This window comes from Schistocerca serialis, chromosome 12, assembly GCF_023864345.2.
Source record: "Schistocerca serialis cubense isolate TAMUIC-IGC-003099 chromosome 12, iqSchSeri2.2, whole genome shotgun sequence".
Classification (NCBI taxonomy): domain Eukaryota; kingdom Metazoa; phylum Arthropoda; class Insecta; order Orthoptera; family Acrididae; genus Schistocerca; species Schistocerca serialis.
The window spans coordinates 140,954,193-140,975,981 of record NC_064649.1 but is presented as its reverse complement, the minus strand read 5'-3'; the positions used below and the strand labels follow the sequence as shown (position 1 = coordinate 140,975,981).

The following is a 21,789-nucleotide window of genomic DNA, read 5'->3' as shown; positions in this document are numbered from 1 at the left end:
CACTGTACTCCCTCCCCCCTCCCTCCACACAATGCTTTGCAGGGTGCATAAACAACGACCCCAAGAGATTCGCAAAGAGCCAACCATGCGCCTTGCGGAGCCTTGCGCCACAAAAACAATGTGGTTGCTCTTTAAATGGTGCCAAAGATCTAACAACTCCGCAACGCCTTCACTAAAAAAGTATGACAGCTTCATACCTTTAAGCCACACCGGGGCGTTATGTCGCATAGCAGGGTAGTAAGTGACTTCGGGATGGATCAGTTCAGTCGGCTCTACGCAACTGAGGCGTCCGTCCCAGTGAGCTACCCGAGCAAGACTCCTCGTCACAGCCTTACTTCCGCCAGTACATCACCTGCTACCTTCCAAACTGCACCGAAAGTTCTCCTGCGAAACGTTTTTTCGTTACCTGCTCAACTTCAAATATTTAACACATTAACTCGTTTGTTAAGTAATCAGAAGTTTCAAAGCTGTTTTCTGCATGGGAGTTCGATTCTTTAAAGAACCGGACGTTACTGGCTGGTAACTAATACAATGTATAAACTCCGTCCGAACAGATCTCGGAATGCCCAATGGTACCGACCGGCCGCCGTGTCATCCTCTGCCGATACACGACTGTGGATGCAGATGCAGAGTGGCATGTGGTCAGCAGACCGCTCTCCCCGATGTAGTCAGTTTTCGTGACTGACGCCGCTACTTCTCAGTCAAGCAGCTCCTCAGTTTGTCTGACAAGGGCTGAGAGCATCCCACTGTCAACAGCACTCGGTAGGCCCGGACTGCACCCATCTCGGTGCTAACCAAGCCCGACAGCTCTTAAGGGGGACGTATGTGAAGTTGCAATACTTTGAAAAAAACGTTAGAAAGTTCAAAGCTTTCAAGAAAGTGTAACGAAACTTGGCACAGTTGTTAAGGAATGTTACATGGATACACACATACCTTTTCATGGTTATTGAAGTTTTTAATTACAAACAGTTTAAATTTTTTCTACAAAGTGAGTACAAATGTTCCTTTTCTGAAAATTCTCTCAGAACGAATTTAATGAATTTTTATACGAAGTTTGATACCCCATTATTACAAACACCTGTGGAACAGAATATCGATATGTTCTCCTGCTAGAGTTTCACAGCTCTCCAAATTTCTGTGAAAAAATATGTCAGATCTTAGAACGACATCGAAGCAATCCAGAGGCGAACTGCTGGATTTGATACTGGTAGGTTCGAACAATGTGCTAGTTGTAAGGAGATGCATCGGGGAGCCAAATGGGAATTCCTGGAGGGAACCTGACGTTGTTTTGGAAGAATAGTATTCTGAAAATTAAGAGAACCGCCATCTGAAGCTGACCGCAGAACGATTCTGTTTGCTCCAACATACGTTGCGCGTAAGGACCACGAAGATAAGATACGGGAAATAAGGTTCTCACACGGAGGCATGTAATTTATAGCCAAACTATATAATTTTATTTATTGAATGCTTATATGTTGTTTAAACGTTTTCTGTGGGGGACATGTCACGATGTATGTAAAGCCTTCTATTGGTTAAGTTCTTACGATCGGTGCGCGCCTACATAAGATCCTAGCGGCCGACCCAACAGAGGGCGCTGTTCATTGATCTGTCTCTTCTTCAGCTGTCATATAGACATTTTATCTTTCATAAGTAATTTATAGGTTGCCACAGGCAAGGTATTACGCTATATTAATTGTTGACCGTAAATTCACTATAAAAAAGAGTCACTGTGGTGTCACCGCCAGACACCACACTTGCTAGTTGGTAGCCTTTAAATCGGCGGCGGTCCGTCAGTTTACGTCGGACCCGCGTGTCGCCACTATCAGTGATTGCAGACCGAGCGCCGCCACACGGCAGGTCTAGAGAGACTTCCTAGCACTCGCCCCACTTGTACAGCCGACTTTGCTAGCGATGGTTCACTGACTACATACGTTCTCATTTGCAGAGACGACAGTTTAGCATAGCCTTCAGCTACGTCATTTGCTACGACCTAGCAAGGCGCCATATTCAGTTACTATTCTGAACAGATAATATTGTGAATCATGTACCGTCAAGAGCGACGTTCATCTTTAATGGATTAAAGTTAAGTATAAAACTAATTACGTCCGCTTTCTCAATTCTAATTCCTTGTCATGTTCCAGACCTCACGTCAGTATAGTCCTTCCCTCCTCACGCTGCCGGCCGTGGTGGTCTCGCGGTTCTAGGCGCGCAGTCCGGAACCGCGTCACTGCTACGGTCGCACGTTCGAATCCTGCCTCGGGCATGGAGGTGTGTGATGTCCTTAGCTTAGTTACGTGTAAATAGTTCTAAGTTCTAGGGGACTGATGACCACAGCTGTTAAGTCCCATAGTGCTCAGAGCCATTTGAACCATTTTGCTGTTTTATGTTAAAAGACACCCTGCTCGCTAGATGTATATATTTACATATTTTAGATCTGAGGATGGTCATTACAGACTGAAACCGGTCATCGTCCAAAGAATTCATTTGTGATCAGAGACCGGAATAACAAAGCATTTTACAGTATTGGATCGCTGTTTCTACACGCGATTACGTCGCAGATAGTCGTTTTTGCGTCGTTCTGTTTGCAAGTGGAACAGGGAAATAAACTACTAGTAGTGCCACGGGATGCTCTCAGCCACGCCCATAAGGCGGATTGCGGAGTATCGGTGTAGATGCAGATTTCCCCAGGATCGGCGCACCTCCCCGTGCCACAAAGAAAGTGGTTAAGGCACGCTTCTACACGGCGGGTGTCTGAGCCGCCACAGTGGCGGAGACAAACACGAGCCGCCGTCGGCGGGCGCTGGGGTCGTCGGCCCACGAGCCGTGGAGCGCCGCCAACTCCGGCGCGGCACAAACACGCCCACGCGAGCCTCCCAAGGACGACCGGTGCGGGGTCACGCCCCCCTCCCCCTCCCCCCCCCCCCCACGGTGCACAACACCAGAGAACAACACAGAGGCACGGCAAAGGACGCTGCCGCCGCGACCGCAGCGTAACTCTCCAGAGACGTTTCTCTAGGCACTACAGTCGGAAATCGGTAATACCTGTTTGAAGTACCCTTCGCGATGCACTACACTGCACTAATTCCATTTGTAACATTCGGACATAATCCACGCAGGCAGCCGCCGTGACATGACACGCAACAAAAGTTAAACATGAAACTTCCTGGCAGATTAAAACTGTGTGCCGGTCCGAGACTCGAACTCGGGGCCTTTGCCTTTCGCGGGAAAGTGCTCTACCACTGACAGGGGAACCTCCCCATTGCACCCCCCTCAGATTTAATTATAAGTTGGCACAGTGGATAGGCCTTGCAAAACTGAACACAGATCAATCGAGACAACAGGAAGAAGTTGTGTGGAACTATGAAAAAAATAAGCAAAATATACAAACTGAGTAGTCCATGCGCAAGATAAGCAACATCAAGGATAATGTAGGCTCACGAGCGCCGTGGTCCGGTGGTTAGCGTGAGCAGTTGCGGAACGAGAGGTCCTTGGTTCAAGTCTTCCCTGCAGCGAAAAAATTAATTTTTTATTTTCAGACAATTATTATCTCTCATGTGACGCACATGCCGTCACCAGTGTCGTATAGAATATATCAGAAGTGTTTTCCTGTGGAGGAATCGGTTGACCTATGACCTTGCCATCAAATGTTTTCGGTTCCCATTGGAGACGCACGTCCTTTCGTCTACTAATCGTACAGTTTTGCGGTGCGGTCGCAAAAACACAGACACTAAACTTATTACAGTGAACAGAGACGCCAATGAACGAACGGACACATCATAACTTTGTGAAAATAAAGAAAGTAAATTTTTCACTCGAGGGAAGACTTGAACCAAGGACTTTTCAATCCGCAGCTGCTCACGCTAACCACGGGACCACGGCGCTCCTGAGCTCAGACTATCGGTGATGTTCCCTATCTTGCGCATGGACTACTCAGTTTGTATATTTTGCTTATTTTTTCACAGTTCCACACAACTTCTTCCTGTTTTCTCGATCGATCTGTGTTCAGTTTTGCAAGGCCTATCCACTGTGCCAACTTATAACTAAATCTGAGGGGGGTGCGATGGGGAGGTTCCCTTGTGAGCACTATGGGACTTAAACTTCTGAGGTCATCAGTCCCCTAGAACTCAGAACTACTTAAACCTAACTAACCTAAGGACATCACACAACACCCAGTCATCACGAGGCAGAGAAAATCCCTGACCCCGCCGGGAATCGAACTCGGGAACCCGGGCGTGGGAAGCGAGAACGCTACCGCACGACCACGAGCTGCGGACATGAAATTTTCACTCTACAGCGGAGTGCGCACTGATATGAAACTTTCTTTCAGGAGTGCTGGTTCTGCAAGGTTCGCAGCAGAGCTTCTGTAAAGTTTGGAAGGTAGGAGACGAGGTAGTGGCAGAAGTAAAGCTGTGAGGACGGGGCGTGAGTCGTGCTTGGGTAGCTCAGTGGTAGAGCACTTGCCCGCGAAAGGCAAAGGTCTCCAGTTCGAGTCTCGGTCCGGCACACAATTTTAATCTGCCATGAAAATTCATACCAAGAACCTGTCGAATCTATGTTACACAGAATCGCTGATATATTGCTTTCCAGAGGTCGACCAACACACTAACAACCAGATGGATACTATATTTCGATTCATCGATGTAAACGGTTCATAGAAACGTCTTCCAAGTACAGAGCGAAGTGACTTAGTGCTTAGCACACTTGATTCGCATTCGGGAGGACGACGGTACAAGCCCGCGTTCACTCATCCTGATTTAAGTTTCCCGTGATTTCCCTAAATCGCTTCAGGCAAACGCCGGAATGCATCCTTCGGAAGACCACGGCCGACTTTCTTCCCCATTCTTCCCAAAGCCGAGGTTCTACTCCGTGTCTAATGACTGTCTTGTCGACGTTAAACACTAATCTCCTCCTCTTCGATTTCCAAGCATTGAATTTTAAATTATTTTCGGCGATAAAAACTATACTGCACACAGTGTTAAAGAAACACTTCTTCGAATATCCGTCCATTAGTAAGACCACCACTTCGGTAACATCCTTAGTGCCGCCAACACACTTTTGTTGTGCGCACTACAAATGTGCCTGTCAGAAACTTCGACACAAATCCAACCTCGCACTCCTCTACCGCCTGAAGGTATGCAAACCGCAGCTAAGAGATGTCTAAGCAGTTGCATAACCGTCAGGCGCTAGAGAAGCCGCGACGTTGAATTACTGCCGAAGCTTCTGACAGGCACACTTTTTACCGTGCTCAACAAAGGAATGTGGGTGGCACCGAGTGTGTTGGCCGAACTGGTCTCAGAACGCTCCTTTGCTGTTGGATTCACGCATATCTTAATGTTGCACCTCAAAAATCACGCCACAGGAGGGCGAAAAACAGGGCGGCGGGGGGGGGGCCTGGGAAAGCAGAAACACCGTTCCGCTGCTATGCATCGCGTTCAGATTTCATCGAATGGTTTTGAACGGTCTCTAGAGGTTTCACTCTGTATAGCGGATCAAAAATTGTGGTTGCATTACGCTCAAAAGGTATTAAATTACGTTCAGTTGGATTGCAGCCCCACGTTGTCGTTAAGGTAGGATTGAAATGCCCAGAGACTGGCAGCAGTGTCGAAAGTTGTCAAAAACTTTCTATTGCTCATCACCCATGATCTGTCGTTTTCGATCACTAAATGTCTCAAGATCATCAAGAACATCTTCGTCTTCGTCGTCGCACTCCGAACTGTAGTTTTAAACCGCTAAATGCGCCGGAATCAACGCTCGAAAGGAAGGGGTGGTTTCATTGAGACCCTATATCCCACTCCCTGAGGCCTTTTCTTGTCGGTTCTGTTTGAAATGTTTTCCTCGGCCACCCGTGAGAACCCTGCCTGATTTCAACGCTGGGTGTCCCGGTTCTGAATTCCTTCGCAGAGGTGTCAAAAGAAAGGATAGAATATTGGGTAAGTGGAGACGTGACAACCTTCTCATAGTGTGACACATCCAAGATGTGTTGAAATTTGGTGCTATTGTGACGTCACTAACCCACCTTACAGCTCACATGAATTTCTGAGCTGTGGTCTTTTTTTCCGCAAGTGCCGACACCTTGCAGTTTGAAGCATCGCAGAGACCTAGGATGACGTCACAGGACGCCACGCATTTGCACGATTACGGAATATAGCTGTAGGCACCTTTGAGCCAAATTTCAAACTTATACATCGCACTCGGTGACAGTTACAGAATTTCTAATAAGTGATCCTTTAATTTTGTTGCGCAGTGTAATTCTCAACGGGCGATGTGAGGATTTTGAGCAACTTGGCATGTCGATTACTACAAATCATTAATCATAGCCTGCCGGGGTGGCCGAGCGGTTCTAGGCGCTACAGTCTGGAACCGCGCGGCCCCTACGGTCGCAGGTTCGAATTCTGCCACGGGCATGGATGTGTTGATGTCCTTAGGTTAGTTAGGTTTAAGTAGTTCTAAGTTCTAGGCGACTGATGACCTCAGAAGTCAAGTCCCATAGTGCTCAGAGCCATTTCAACCATTTTAGTCATCAAACAAATGTACAAATCAGGAACCATATTTGAGATCGAATATTCCACACTGCAACAGGGTTTCGGCTGTTGTGAAACTTCCTGAGAGTCTGAAATTGTATGTCAGGCCGGGACTCGAACCCGGAATTCTCACGTTCTGCGGGCAGTGTTTTAAGCCTGAGCTATCCAGGCACAACTCACGACACACCCTCACAGTTTCTACCTCCAGCCTACTAAACTTCAAGCACGTTCTCCTCTATGTGACCGATCTACTTGAAGAGAAGGACGAAAGACGGCGCTATCCACAAATAGTTGACAAGTTAAACTTCCGGTTTCACAAGGTACGTTCTCTTCCGTATCCGAGACACTGGACTGCTATTCGTGGGGACGACGGTTTCAATCCCCGACTGGCAATCAAGATTTACGGTTTCAGCAATTTCCCTAAATCGCTTAAGGCTAACGCCGGGATGGTTTCTTTGAAAAGGACACAAATGATATTCTTCCGCAGTGTTCCACAATCCGAGCACGTCCTCTGTCCCTAATGATGTAGTTGACAGCGAGACAAACCTGTATGTTCTCCCCTCTGCTTCTCTCCCCCCCCCCCCCCCCGTCCTCTCCTTTCCACACTATCCCTTCTCATCTTCTCATCCCCCCCCCCTCTGATCCTCCCCCCTGCTCTCTCTCTCTCTCTCTCTCTCTCTCTCTCTCTCTCTCTCTCTCTCTCTCTCCCTGCTCGTATCGCGTATCAACTTCACGGACATGGTTCTACACTATTTTCGCACCTGTTTGACTGCCTACTTGTCCTCAAAGTGAGATATGCATACTTCAGGGCCCGTAGTTCATGGTCATAAGCAGAAATATGGTCAATTATCATGGCAAACAGAGTTTGGTTAAATTAAAATTATTTGCTGTTAAATAAATTCTACATTCGACAGGATATGTGTGTGTGTGTGTGTGTATAAATTCTACATTCGATAGGATATGTTTGTGTGCGTTCAAATGGCTCTGAGCACTATGGGACTTAACATATGAGGTGATGACTCCCCTAGAACTACTTAAACCTAACTAACCTAAGGACATCACGCACATCCATGCGTGCGGCAGGATTCGAACCTGCGACCGTAGCAGTCGCGCGGTTCCGGACTGAAGCGCCTAAAACCGCTCGGCCACAGCGGCCGGCCTGTGTGTGTGTGTGTGTGTGTGTGTGTGTGTGTGTGTGTGTGTGTGTGTGTGTGTGTGTGGCGTGTGCATAGGCAATTTTTGTACAACAATATATTTCTACATGGTGCATAAATGCACATATATAAGCTAAAACAATGAAAATTATTCTTATACCTTCTTGTTTCAGGTCGAGTCTGTTGCGAGAGCTGCAGAGAGTTTACTGCGTTGGGTGAGTAATAAAAATTCCGCGGCGCTTTTATTACGATAAACCAATTAAGAGTCGAAAAGTGTACAAGTACTTTATACACCGTCACATACGGCGTAATTTTTTCCACCGTGTACAAACTCTAGTGACTGATCGATGAGAAGATACGGAACAAAAAAAGTCTAATAGACTTACATCCGTAGATGAGGTGGTTTCGTGCTAGAGACCATTTATTCAGTCATACATTGTTACAGAGACTGCGGTCTAATGCGCGCTGTACCATGCAGGGACAGTTACAGTGTGTGTTGAAATTGGTTTCCATGTGCCTCAACGCATGCGTGCATGTGATCTACCCATCTAATCTTCAGTATTCTTCTGTAGCACCACATTTCCGTAAGTAAACAGTTTAATAAGCCACATCTGCAAAATACTAACACGAATTCTTTACAGACGAATGGAAAAACTGTTAGAAGCCGACCTCGGGGAAGATCAGTTTGGATTTCGTAGAAATGTTGGAACGCCTGAGGCAACACTAACCCTACGACTTATCTTAGAAAATAGATTAAGGAAAGGCAAACCTACGTTTCTAGCATTTGTAGATTTAGAGAAAGCTTTTGACAATGTTGTCTGGAATACTCTCTTTCAAATGCTGAATGTGGCAGGGGTAAAATACATGGAGCGAAAGGGTATTTACAATTTGTACAGAAACCAGATGGCAGTTATAAGAGTCGAAGGGCATGAAAGGGAAGCAGCGTTTGGGAAGGGAGTGAGACAGGGTTGTAGCCTGTCCCCGATGTTATTCAATCTGTATACTGAACAAGCAGTAGAGGAAACAAAAGAAAAATTCGGAGTAGGAATTAAAATCCATGGGGAAGAAATAAAAACTTTGAGGTTCGCCGATGACATTGTAATTCTGTCAGACACAGCAAAGGACTTGGGAGAGCAGTTGAACGGAATGGATAGTGTCTTGAAAGGAGGATATACGATGAACATCAATAAAAGCAAAACGAGGATAATGGAATGTAGTCGAATTAAATCGGGTGATGCTGAGCGAATTAAATTAGGAAATGAGACACTTAAAGTAGTAAAGGAGTTTTGCTATTTGGGGAGCAAAATAACTGATGATGGTCGAAGTAGAGAGGATATAAAATGTAGACTGGCAGTGGCAAGGAAAGCGTTTCTGAAGAAGAGAAATTTGTTAACATAGAGTATAGATTTAAGTGCCATGAAGTGTTTTCTGAAAGTATTTGTATGGAGTGTAGCCATGTATGGAAGTGAAACATGGACGATAAATAGTTTGGATAAGAAGAGAATAGAAGCTTTCGAAATGTGGTGCTACAGAAGAATGCTGAAGATTAGATGGGTAGATCACATAACTAATGAGGACGTACTGGATAGAATTGGGGAAAAGAGGAGTTTGTGGCACAACTTGACTAGAAGAAGGGATCGATTGGTAGGACATGTTCTGAGGCATCAAGGGATCACCAATTTAGTATTGGAGGGCAGCGTGGAGGGTAAAAATCGTAGAGGGAGACCAAGAGATGAATACACTAAGCAGATTCGGAAGGATGTAGGCTGCAGTAGGTACTGGTAGATGAAGAAGCTTTCACAGGATAGAGTAGCATGGAGAGCTGCATCAAACCAGTCGCACGACTGAAGACCACAACAGCAACAAACAACAAGTAAACACCATGTCGAGAAGCTCTCGATTCGAATACAGAACCATTGTGTACAACGCTGTATCCCGTCCACTACAAGGTGAGTCAGCAAGTGGTGTGTATCGGACACAGCATTACCAATTACTGTGGCAGGAGAGGGGGCTAGGGCATGAAGTATTAGGAACAGTACCACCCTCTCGGATGGAACCATGTATACTATAACTGCGGTTGCATGGTACAAAGTATGATTGAATAAATAGTCTCTAGCTGGGAAACCATACATTTCTTTATGTCGTATCCTCTCATATATCAGTCCCTAGAGTGTGTACACGGTGGAAAATATCATCCTGTATATTATTTCTGCAGTCAACATCATTTTTTTACAACATGTACTAAACGTACAGCGATCGACGATATATCGTTTGAAAGGTTTTTTAATCGGCTTCTCACATTGGATACCGATTTCGCGCTAAAACTTATGACTTGAGAAAAATTTTAAAATGGCATCATGGATGCCCAGCTTCATACCTATATTTTACGAAGCTTGCGTATTTATCAGTAGCAAGAGACATATTATCGTATTACGAATACCACTTTATTTGTTTTAATGTACTTATTAACTGCATAATTACTATACAGTATTGTCATAGATAACAACCGTTACGACTGCAGTAGTCTATTATCTCTGCCGATCGTAGACTTTTCTAAACTAATATACTTTCCGAAACGACGAACATGTTTGACAATGTCCTCTTCAATTGCGATTCACGTATTGTTGCTACGGCCTAACATGGTTACTGTAATAGAGAATGCTAGTCGAGTTGGAGTTATAGATTATGTGACCCTACTGACAATCCCCGATCTCTGCTGCGACAAACATTCCGAATGAGAAACACACGGAAGGATATACTGAAGAGCTAAAGAAACTGGTGCACCTGCCTAATATCGTGTAGGGCTCCCGCGACCACGCAGAAGTGCCGCAACACGACGTGGCGTGGGCTCGAGTAATGTCTGAAGTAGTGCTGGACGGGACAGCGTGAATCCCGCAGGACTGCCCATAAATCCGTGAGAGTACGAAGGTGTGGTGATCTCTTCTGAACAGCACGTTGCAAGGCATCTCAGATATGCTCAATAATGTTGATATCTGAGGAGTTTGGTGGCCAGCAGAAGAATATTTCTGGAGCCACTTTGTAACAATTCTGGACATGTCAGTGTCGCATTGTCCTGCTGGAATTGCCCGAGTCCGTTGTAATGCACAGTGGACACGAACGGGTACAGATTATGAGACAGGATGCTTATGTACGTGTCATCTGCCAGGATCGTATCTAGAAGTATCAGGGATCCCATATCAATCTAACTGCACACAACCCACACCATTACAGAGCCTCCACCAGCTTGAACAGTCCTCTATTGACATGCAGGGTCCATGGATTCTTGACTATGTCTACATATCCGTACACGTCCACCCGCTCGGTACAATTTGAAACTGGACTCATCCGACCAGGTAATGTTTCCAGTCTTCAACAGTCCAATATCGGTGTTGACGGACCCAGGCGAGGCGAAAAGCTTCACCAAGGGCACACGAGTGGCCCTTTGGCTCCGGAAGCTTATATCGATGATGTTTTGTTGAATGGTTCGCACGCTGACGCTTGCCGATGGCCCAGCATTGAAATCTGCAGCAATTTGCGGAAGGGATGCAGTTCTGTCACGCTGAGTGATTCTGTTCAGTCGTCGTCGGTCCCCTTCTTGCAGGATCTTTTTCCGGCCGCAGCGATGACGGAGATTTGATGTTTTACCGAATTCCCGATATTCACGGTACAATCTGGAAATGGTAGTACGGGAAAATCCGCACTTCATCGCTATGTCGGAGATGATATGTCCTATCGCTCGTGCGGCGACTACAACACCACGTCCAAACTCACTTAACTCTCTATAACCTGCCATTGTAGCAGCAGTAACCGGTTTAACAACTGCGCCAGACACTTTTTGCCTTATATAGTCGTTGCCGACCGCAGCGCCGTATTCTGCCTGTTTACATATCTCTCTATTTGAATACGCGTGCCTGTACCAGTTTCCTTGGCGCTTCAGTGCATTTACCGGGAGGTATAATAAATTCATGATTATTATTTCGCGTCTTTCGGTTTATTTTTAACGTTGTTTTCTCTTCATTTTCACAACTACCTTTATCCCAACGGCTACACTTACTCCAGACACAGCCATTATTTATAACTAGAAAAGTGGTAAAGTTTCGAAAATGGTTCAAATGGCTCTGAGCACTATGGGAGGTCATCAGTCCCGTACAACTTAGAACTACTTAAACCTAACTAACCTAAGGACATCACACACATCCATGCCCGAGGCAGGATTCGAACCTGCGGCCCTAGCAGTCGATCGGTTCCGGACTGAAGCGCCTAGAACCGCTCAGCCATCGCGGCCGGCTGGGAAAGTTTCGCTCGGGTCCTCTGGTGTCCATATACTTTCTTTTCATTTTGCGGCCAGGGTTAGTTTCCCTGAACGTTTTTTGGGTTGTAGATCGCGTCCTGTTATAAACCAACAAGTAGACTAACACTCTCCCCTACCTCCACCCAACGCCTATGTCTTTAAAGCATCGAATTCCCGTGTACATAACAGCTTCAAACGTCAGACTACTTTGCACATGAGTTAATATGTTAAATATTTGATTTGACGTTAAGCATATAAAACCTTTGTGGTTGAAAAGGCAGAATGCTAATTTTATTTGTTTGGGATTGTTCACCCATAGACAGATGAGACAGTCCGGTTCACTTTGGTAGCTCAGGCCACGCCGGGCGCAGAAGCAGTGGTGTCCATTATTATAATTAGTATTATTATTATTATTATTATATCGCGCGTATTATCAATCAAAGATCAGTTCGTGTTTACACAGGGAAAAGGCACTAGATCTCAAGAAGAATGCTAAAGTATTTCCTGACGATAAATCAGAACTGGACAAACATATTTTTGTTGCCAGATATAAATGTCGTGTGACTAGTGTCTACCGACGGGTAGACCGCAGGTGCAAGTCTTTCGATTTGACGCCACTTCGGCGACTTGCGCGTCGATGAGGATGAAATGGTGATGATTAGGACAACACAACACTCAGTCCCTGAGCGGAGAAAATCTACGACCCAGCCGGGAATCGAACCCGGGCCCTTAGGATTTACATTCTGTCGCGGTGACCACTCAACTTCCGGGGTCGGAGCGTTTCCAGATGAAACTGCCTAGCAATGCAGAGAAAGAATTTCGTGCAACTGCAGTTACAGTGGATTACGAAGACTCACGGACATATATATCCCTGGCAGCGTCAGTGTAGTACCCTGGACGTATTGCAAAAACCGGTGGGGCGTTCCCTTACGCAACGGCAGATATGCGGCGTCTGACGTCAGGCCGTATCTGCAGAGGTCGCGAACCGACCCGTATCTCTGCCGTACACTCTGAATGGCTACAGCCTAGCAGAAATAGAAACAATAACAAAAAGTAGTAACATCACTGTTTCGCCTCCCACGTCGCAAAGTCGTCATCGTCACCTCACTGAACCCCCCCATTCACAGAAGGTTAACCGAGGAGGGCATTTACAAAATGGTTCAAATGGCTCTGAGCACTATGGGACTCAACTGCTGAGGTCATTAGTCCCCTAGAACTTAGAACTAGTTAAACCTAACTAACCTAAGGACATCACAAACATCCATGCCCGAGGCAGGATTCGAACCTGCGACCGTAGCGGTCTTGCGGTTCCAGACTGCAGCGCCTTTAACCGCACGGCCACTTTGGCCGGCAGGGCATTTACACTGAAGAGCCAAATAAACTGGTACACCTGCCTAATATCGTGTAGGGTCCCCGCGAGCATGCAAAAGTAGCGCAACACGATGTGTCATGGACTCGATTAATGTCTGAAGCAGTGCTGGACGGAACTGACTCCATGAATGCTGCAAGGCTGTCCATAAATCCGCAAGCACGTTGCAAGGCATCCCAGATATGCTCAATAATTTTTGTCTCTGTGGAGTTTCGTGGCTTGTTGCCTTATATAGGCGTTGCCGACCGCAGCGCAGTATTCTGCCTGTTTACATATCTCTGTATTTGAATACGCATGCCTGTACCAGTTTCTTTGACGCTTCAGTGTAGTTGCCACACGCTTTCGTCCAACCAGCTTCTCGACTGGACTGAGGACTTCTTCGTAGGTAGAACTCGATACGTCTGTTTTAAACAAGGCAAAATCGTCAAACGGAATAATAACCTCAGCGGGACGCCAAGGTACTGTGAGGGCCGTCACACTTCATAACACACACAGCACAGCCAGAAGATATCCACCGCGGGGGTCAGTGCTGCCTGAGTGAGTTGCCAGCACGAGACACGGCAAGGAGTACGTTCTAGGGAGGGAAAAAAAAAGCGACGCACCACGAAACGCAGGAGAACCGTACTAACATATCGTCCCGTATGGACGACATAGAAATAAACATACCTGCCGTAGACAAACAACTGAAAAATTTGAAAACAAACAAATCACCAGGATCGAAAGGAATCCCAGTTCGATTTTACAAAGAGTACTCTACGGCGTTGGCCCCTTACCTAGCTTGCATTTTTCGTGAATCTCTCGCCTAAGACAAAGTCCCAAGCTACTGGAAAAAAAGTGCTACGGTCGCAGGTTCGAATCCTGCCTCGGGCATGGATGTGTGTGATGTCCTTAGGTTAGCTAGGTTTAAGTAGTTCTAAATTCTAGGGGACTGATGACCACAGCAGTTGAGTCCCATAGTGCTCAGAGCCATTTTTTTTGGAAAAAAGTGCAGCTGCCTCCAGTAAATAAGAAATGTAAAAGAACAGACCTGAAAAATTACAGACCAATATCCCTAACTTCTGTTTGCTGCAGAATTCTTCAACATATTCACAGTTCGAATACAATAAACTTCCTTAAAACTATCAAGCTTGTTTCCACGAATCGTCATGGTTTTCGAAAAAGTCGCTCATGTGAAACTCAGCTTGCCCTTTTCTCACATGACGTACTGCGAACTATAGATGAAGGGCAACAGGCAGGTTACATAATTCTAGATTTCCGGAAAGAATTTGACTCGGTGACCCACTGGAGGCTGTTGACGAAGGTACGAGTATATGGAATAAGTTCACAGATGCGTGAGTGGCTCAAAGACTTCATAAATAATAGAATCCAGTATGTTGTCCTCGACGGCAAGAGCTCATCAGAAACAAGGGTATCGTCAGGAGTGCCCCAAGGAATGTTCTCTGTACACCAAAATGGAAATTTGGAAATTTGTGGTAAGTTCCTGTGGGACCAAACGGCTGAGGTCATTGGTCCGTAGGCTTAGACACTACTTAATCTAACTTAAACTAATTTACGCTAAGGACAACACACACACACTCATGCCCGAGGGAGGACTCGAACATCCGACGGGGGCAGCCTTAGATGGCGCGGCTATACATAAATGATTTGGCGCACACTGTGGGCAACAATCTGTGGTTGTTTGTTGACGATGCTGTGGTGTACGGTTAGGTGTCGAAGTTGAGTGACTTTAGGTAGATACAAGACAACTTAGAGAAAATTTCCAGTTGGAGTGATGTATGGCAGCTAGGTATAAATGTATAAAAATTTAAGTTAATGCGGATGAGTAGGAAGAACGAACCTGTTACTAGTGTCCTGACTGACACAGTCAAGTCCTTTAAATAACTGGGCGTAACGTTGCAAAGCTACATGAAATAGAACGATCGTGTGAAAACCGTAGTAGGGAAGGCAAATGGTCGACTTTGGTTTATTCGGAGAATTTTACAAAAAACTGGTTCACGTGTAAAGGAGACCACATATAGAACGTTGCTGCTCGAATATTTGGCATCTGTACCAGGTCGGATTGAAGCAATTCATAGGCGGGCCACTACAACTTGTTACCGGTAGGTTAGAACACGCAAGTATTACGGAGATGCTTTGGGAACTTAAATGGGAATCCCTGCAGGGAAGGCGACGTTCTTATCGATGAACACTGCTGAGAAAATTTAGAGAATCCGCATTTGAAGATGAGTGCCGAACGAGTCTACTGCTCAACATACATTGCGCGTAAGGACCACGAAGATAAGATACGAGAAATTAGGGATCATACGGAGGCGTGCAGACAGTCACTCTTGCCCCGCCCTGTTTGCCATGTACAGACAAATAAATGATTATAATTTCAGAAAAATTGGATCATTTATTTAAGACAAAGAGATTCACAAATTGAGCACGGCAGTAACGTGTTTGTCCAACTCTGGCACTTATGCAAGCAGTTATTCGGCTCGACGTTGATTGGCAGAGTTGTTGGAAGTCGTCTTCAGGAACATCATGCCAAATTCTGTCCGTTTGAAGACGTCGATGGTCAAAATCCCGAGCTCGTTGGAGGATCATGCCCATGTTGTTGTTGTTGTTGTCTTCAGTCCTGAGACTGGTTTGATGGAGCTCTCCATGCTACTCTATCCTGTGCAAGCTGCTTCATCTCCCAGTACCTACTGCAGCCTACATCCTTCTGAATCTGCTTAGTGTATTCATGTCTTGGTCTCCCTCTACGATTTTTACCCTCCACGCTGCCCTCCAATACTAAATTGGTGATCCCTTGATGCCTCAGAACATGCCCTACCAATCGATCCCTTCTTCTGGTCAAGTTGTGCCACAAACTTCTCTTCTCCCCAATCCTATTCAACACCTCCTCATTAGTTATGTGATCTACCCAACTAATCTTCAGCATTCTTCTGTAGCACCACATTTCGAAAGCTTCTATTCTCTTCTTGTCCAAACTATATCGTCCATGAAACTTCCTGGCAGATTAAAACTGTGTGCCCGACCGAGACTCGAACTCGGGACCTTTGCCTTTCGCGGGCAAGTGCTCTACCAACTGAGCTACCGAAGCACGACTCACGCCCGGTACTCACAGCTTTACTTCTGCCAGTACCTCGTCTCCTACCTTCCAAACTTTACAGAATCTCTCCTGCGAGCCATGTTTCACATCCATACATGACGACACTCCACACAAATGCCGGCCACAGTAGTCTAGTGGTTCTAGCTGCACAGTCCGGAACCGCGCGACTGCTACGGTCGCAGGTTCGAATCCTCCATCGGGCATGGATGTGTGTGATGTCCTTAGGTTAGTTAGGTTTAAGTAGTTCTAAGTTCTAGGGGACTGATGACCACAGATGTTAAGTCCCATGGTGCTCAGTGCCATTTGAACCATTTTCGAACTCCATACAAATACTTTCAGAAGCGACTTCCTGACACTTAAATCTATACTCGATGTTAACAAATTTCTCTTCTTCAGAAACGCTTTCCTTACCATTGCCAGTCTACATTTTATATCCTCTCTACTTCGACCATCATCAGTTATTTTGCTCCCCAAATAGCAAAACTCCTGTACTACTTTAAGTGTCTCATTTCCCAATCTAATTCCCTTAGCATCATCCGCCTTAATGCGACTACATTCCATTATCCTCGTTTTGCTTTTGTTGATGCTCATCTCACTCCTCCTTTCAAGACACTGTTCATTCCGTTCAGCTGCTCTTCCAGGTACTTTGCTGTCTCTGACAGAATTACAATGTCATCGGCGAACCACAAAGTTTTTACTTCTTCTCCATGAATTTTAATACCTACTCCTAATTTTTCTTTTGTTTCCATTACTGGTTGCTCAATATACACATTGAATGACATCGGGGAGAGGTCACAACCCTGTCTCACTCCCTTCCCAACCACTGCCTCCCTTTCATGCCCCTCGACTCTTATAACTGCCATCTGGTTTCTGTAAAAATTGTAAATAGCCTTTCGCTCCATGTATTTTATCCCTGCCACCTTCAGAATTTGAAAGAGAGTATTCCAGTCAACATTGTCAAAAGCTTTCTCTGAGTCTACAAATGCTAGAAACGTAGGTTTGCCTTTCCTTAACCTATTTTCTAAGATAAGAGGTAGAGTCAGTATTGCCTCGGGTGTTCCAAATTTCTACGAAATCGAAACTGATCTTCTCCGAGTTAGGCTCCTACCAGTTTTTTCATTCGTCTGTAAAGAATTCGTGTTAGTATTTTGCAGCAGTGACTTATTAAACCGGTGATTTTCACATCTGTCAACACCTGCTTTCTTTGGGATTGGAATTATTATATAATTGAAGTCTGAGAGTATTTCGCCTGTTGGTTGGTTGGTTGTTTGGGAGAAGAGACCAAACAGCGAGGTTATCGGTCCCATAGGGTTAGGGAAGGATGGGGAAGGAAGTCGGCCGTGCCCTTTCAAAGGAACCATCCCGGCCTTTGCCTGGAGCGATTTAGGGAAATCACGGAAAACCTAAATCTGGATGGCCTGACGCGGGATTGAACCGTTGTCCTTCCGAATGCGAGTCCAGTGTATTTCGCCTGTCTCATACATCTTGCTCACCAGATGGTAGAGTTTTGTCTGCGCTGGCTCTCCCAAGGCTGTCAGTAGTTCTAATGGAATGTTGTCTCCTCCCGGGGCCTTGTTTCGACTCCGGTCTTTCAGTGCTCTGTCAAACTCCTCACGCAGTATCGTATCTCCCATTTCATCTGCTTCTACATCCTCTTCCATTTCCATAATATTGTCCTCAAGAACATCGCCCCTGTATAGACCCTTCCACCTTTCTGCTTTCCCTTCTTTGCTTAGAACTGGGATTCCATCTGAGCTCTTGATATTCATACAAGTGGTTCTCTTTTCTCCAAAGGTCTCTTTAATTTTCCTATAGGCAGTATCTCGTCTCCAAACACCTTGCCTGGTTAACACGGCTCAGTTCGTAGCGGGACTCACCACTAAAGACAATTCTGCTCCAGTCAATGAGATTCCAACCCCCACCCTTTCCCCACCCGTCCTCTCGCTCGAGTGCGACATAAATCATATTTCCCATCTGTGTGCATTACGCTAGTCTACGACGCAATTGTAGCAACTAAAACGTTCAGCTGCAAACAGTAAATTTTAACACTGTAACAGGTGCATATAGCAGCAATTGTATGTATTGTAGGGCCCATTAATCTTATAAGGAAACAGGCTATTTATTCAATAAATAAACTATGCGTGTATTGTAGGGCCCGTTAATCTTATAAGGAAACAGGCTATTTATTCTACAAATAAACTGTCTTACCGCCCGCTGCTTCTCTCGCATAGGTCGTATGGCCATGAGACGATTTTTTTCTTTGTTTGTTTTGATTTAATCTAATTTTTATGTTGTTCACAAACTGCTACGCCTTCTAAGCTTTTCGCGCTAATTAATGCCTTATAACCATGGTCTTTTCCAAATGTACCTCTCACCAGGCGATTCTGGCAGCTTATGTCCAAAGTTGTTGTTATCATGTCTTTTGCGTTCTTCTGGAGATATTTCCATACCAACTTTTATCACCTAACAAATGTTTCTTTACATCTAACCGAGAACACAGATACTAATTTCCATAAATTTGGCTTTAAATTTTTGTTTAACGCAACAAAATATTTTCTTAAATATTTTCATCTCCTATTGCATTCCTTTATGGGCTGCATTTCTAGAAACACTTAAACACGTATTTTCTTTATTTCTGACTGAGAATCAAATACAAACTGGCGTATGTGTAGCCTTAAAAATCCTTACTAATTCCTTAGTAATTAAATGATAATTAATTGAAATCCTCAGCTGCTGTCAGGTGTTGTTGACATACCTTGATGGGGACAGCTGAAAATGTGTACCCCGACCGGGACTCGAACCCAGGATCTGCTGTTTACATGGCAGACGCTCTATCCATCTTTTTTTTTTAATTCTTTGTTGATCTCATTTTGTTCCTTGTATATGTTCGGGGCGGACGTCTCATGACACCCGTTCAGGTTGTTCGTTGATCTGTTCACTCAGTTTTTTTTATCACAGAGAGGGCCATCTGAGCCACCGAGGACACAGATGAATAGCGCGACTGCAGGGACTTATCCCTTGCAGGCCTCCCGTGAGACTCACATTCCCAACTGTTCCCAATCTACATACGTAATTTTCCTAATAGATACTTTACCCATCCACTCGTTACTCGCGCCCACTTAAGTTGACCATTCCCGTAAGAGTTCGGGCAACCTGTGTGCACTCACACAGACGAAGATCAATGGCTGGTTAGCCATTTAAGTATATATGAAGATAGTAACTGTTCTCGAAAGAACAGATACCATTGATTAGTAATTACTTATTTTCAAAAACACTTTCAATCGCTATTTCACTCCCTTAGTGATTGAATTTCCAAAAATGCAGAAACGCATATTTTTCTTATTTTTTTGACTGAGAGACCAAGTACCAGTTTTTGCAGTTCTAGCTACAAACTTCCCATAAAACGCCATACTTTCAAGAAGCCTTTCGTCCCTTGTTTCAACTGCTTAGGACTGCAGTTTCGGAAAATCGGTTCTTAAACGATGCCTACAGCTTATGATCCACACTCTCTCCAAACTTCAGATTTAAGTTGGAGGATCAGTCTGACCTGATTTCACCCCTTTTGAGGTTGAATTTTTTTCCATCTATAGCTATGAAGCCAAACATCAGTTTTCAAAGATTTACCTTTATAAATACTTTTGCAATGAATTATTTTAAAAAAAACTTTCACCAACTATTTCACTTCCATAGGATTATATTTCCAAAGATGCTGAAACATGTGTTTCTTTATTTCTGACCAAGAAACTAAATACCAATTTTATTAGGTGTTGCTTCAAAATTGCCTTAATAGCAACATTAAAAAAAAAAAAAGAACTCCATTCCCTTACATTGGAATTTCGGAAAATCGGTTCTTAAACGACGCCTACAGCATAAGATCCACACGTGCAAATTTCAAGTTTCTGTCATTCACTGTTTATGCTGGACAATGATGAGTCAGTCACTCAGGACATTGCCCTTTACATATACAGACGCAAAAATTGTCTACATTTAGTGTTATCCCACATGACACTGTAAAAGTTTCCTAAATGTTTGGGTAGTGGGACTTTGGAACCAGCCCTGTATTCATCTAGTGGGATGTGGAGAACCGCCTAAAAACCACATCCAGGCTGGCCAGCACGGACGCCGTCGTCCTTACTGCGTACTGTGCATACAATCTTGGTCCGCCGCGCCTCTCCGAATCCCGTAATAGAATGGAGGGGGAAAGGGAGTGGAGTGTTAATGGTAGTTTTATAATACGACGCTCTCTACAACCCAAAACACGTTCAGGAAAACTAACTCCGAACGCTAAAGTGCGCGGCTATCCGGGAGCATCGATTCAAATAGTGTCGGGATAGAGTTGAGAAGTGTGTGACACACTGTCTTGCTACATATAATGACAAACATTAAGATGTATTTATTAACTTCCTTAATATTCTAGTTTACACGGCCCTGTTTCGTAGCAGCTGTTATTACTACGCCTATTGCAATTAACGAGTATTTTTCACCAGACATATATAAAGCATCTTCTGTGGTCGTTCTAGAAATACGGATGCATAATAAGTCTCTACATTTTGGTGTTTATCAATTAATAACGGTACTTGCTTACAAAGTTTTCTTGCAGTTTACCTACGGTGTTTCTGTCTCTTTTTATCATACAGATAAAAAACAAAAAACACCTTCTCACCCTACAAGAAAACTGCCGCATTCAGAAAACCATAACAGGAAAGAAACAACTCATAAATGATTGGACTAGCCTGGCAGACCACACTTTTTCTTAGTGAATAGACCATTAGTATGACAAACATAGACGTTCGACCACACCTCTATAAATGTCCCCTACTCACTACCACTCTCCCACACCACTCACAGTCAGTTTTCATTTACCACTACCACATCTTCAAGTTCCTTTCCCTCCACACACATGCACACACACACAGAAACATGAAGACTGTGGTGAGCGCGGAACTTGTGAAATTGGCAGTACTGTTTCTCGTGTGAAGTTTTACGAATGTTACGTGAAGTGGAAATAACACCAACGCAGCGTAAGAAGAAGTGAGGTCCAAAACGAAAAATATTGCCAATTGTTGACACGCAACAAAGTTTCTGTGTATCTCAGGTTTCGCTAACAACGAAGGAAAACAACTATGTAAACAAGAGCGAGAAAGACTTAAGTATGTAAATTGTAGGCCACTTCTTTGAGGAAATACTGTTTTTAATATATACATATGAGAATGTAAAAACACGTTATGCCTCCATATTTCCAGAACGACCACGCGTCTAGTGAGAAATACTCATTTACTCAGTTTAAGACGGAGAAACCAATAATGATTTATTGTAACAGCTATTGCGGAAGATTGCCATGTAAACAAACTTATTGAAGA

General features: G+C 44.7%; 1 protein-coding gene across 1 annotated transcript in view; it reads left to right on the top strand.

The window, feature by feature from the left end:
- LOC126428420 (peroxidase-like) overlaps positions 1 to 21,789 on the top strand; it is a 346,222-nt gene that overhangs the window by 64,976 nt on the left and 259,457 nt on the right. Inside the window, exon 2 of the mRNA XM_050090348.1 lies at positions 7,849 to 7,890. The gene's annotated coding sequence lies outside the window, so the exon portion shown is untranslated. The remainder of the gene's footprint in view (positions 1 to 7,848; positions 7,891 to 21,789) is intronic.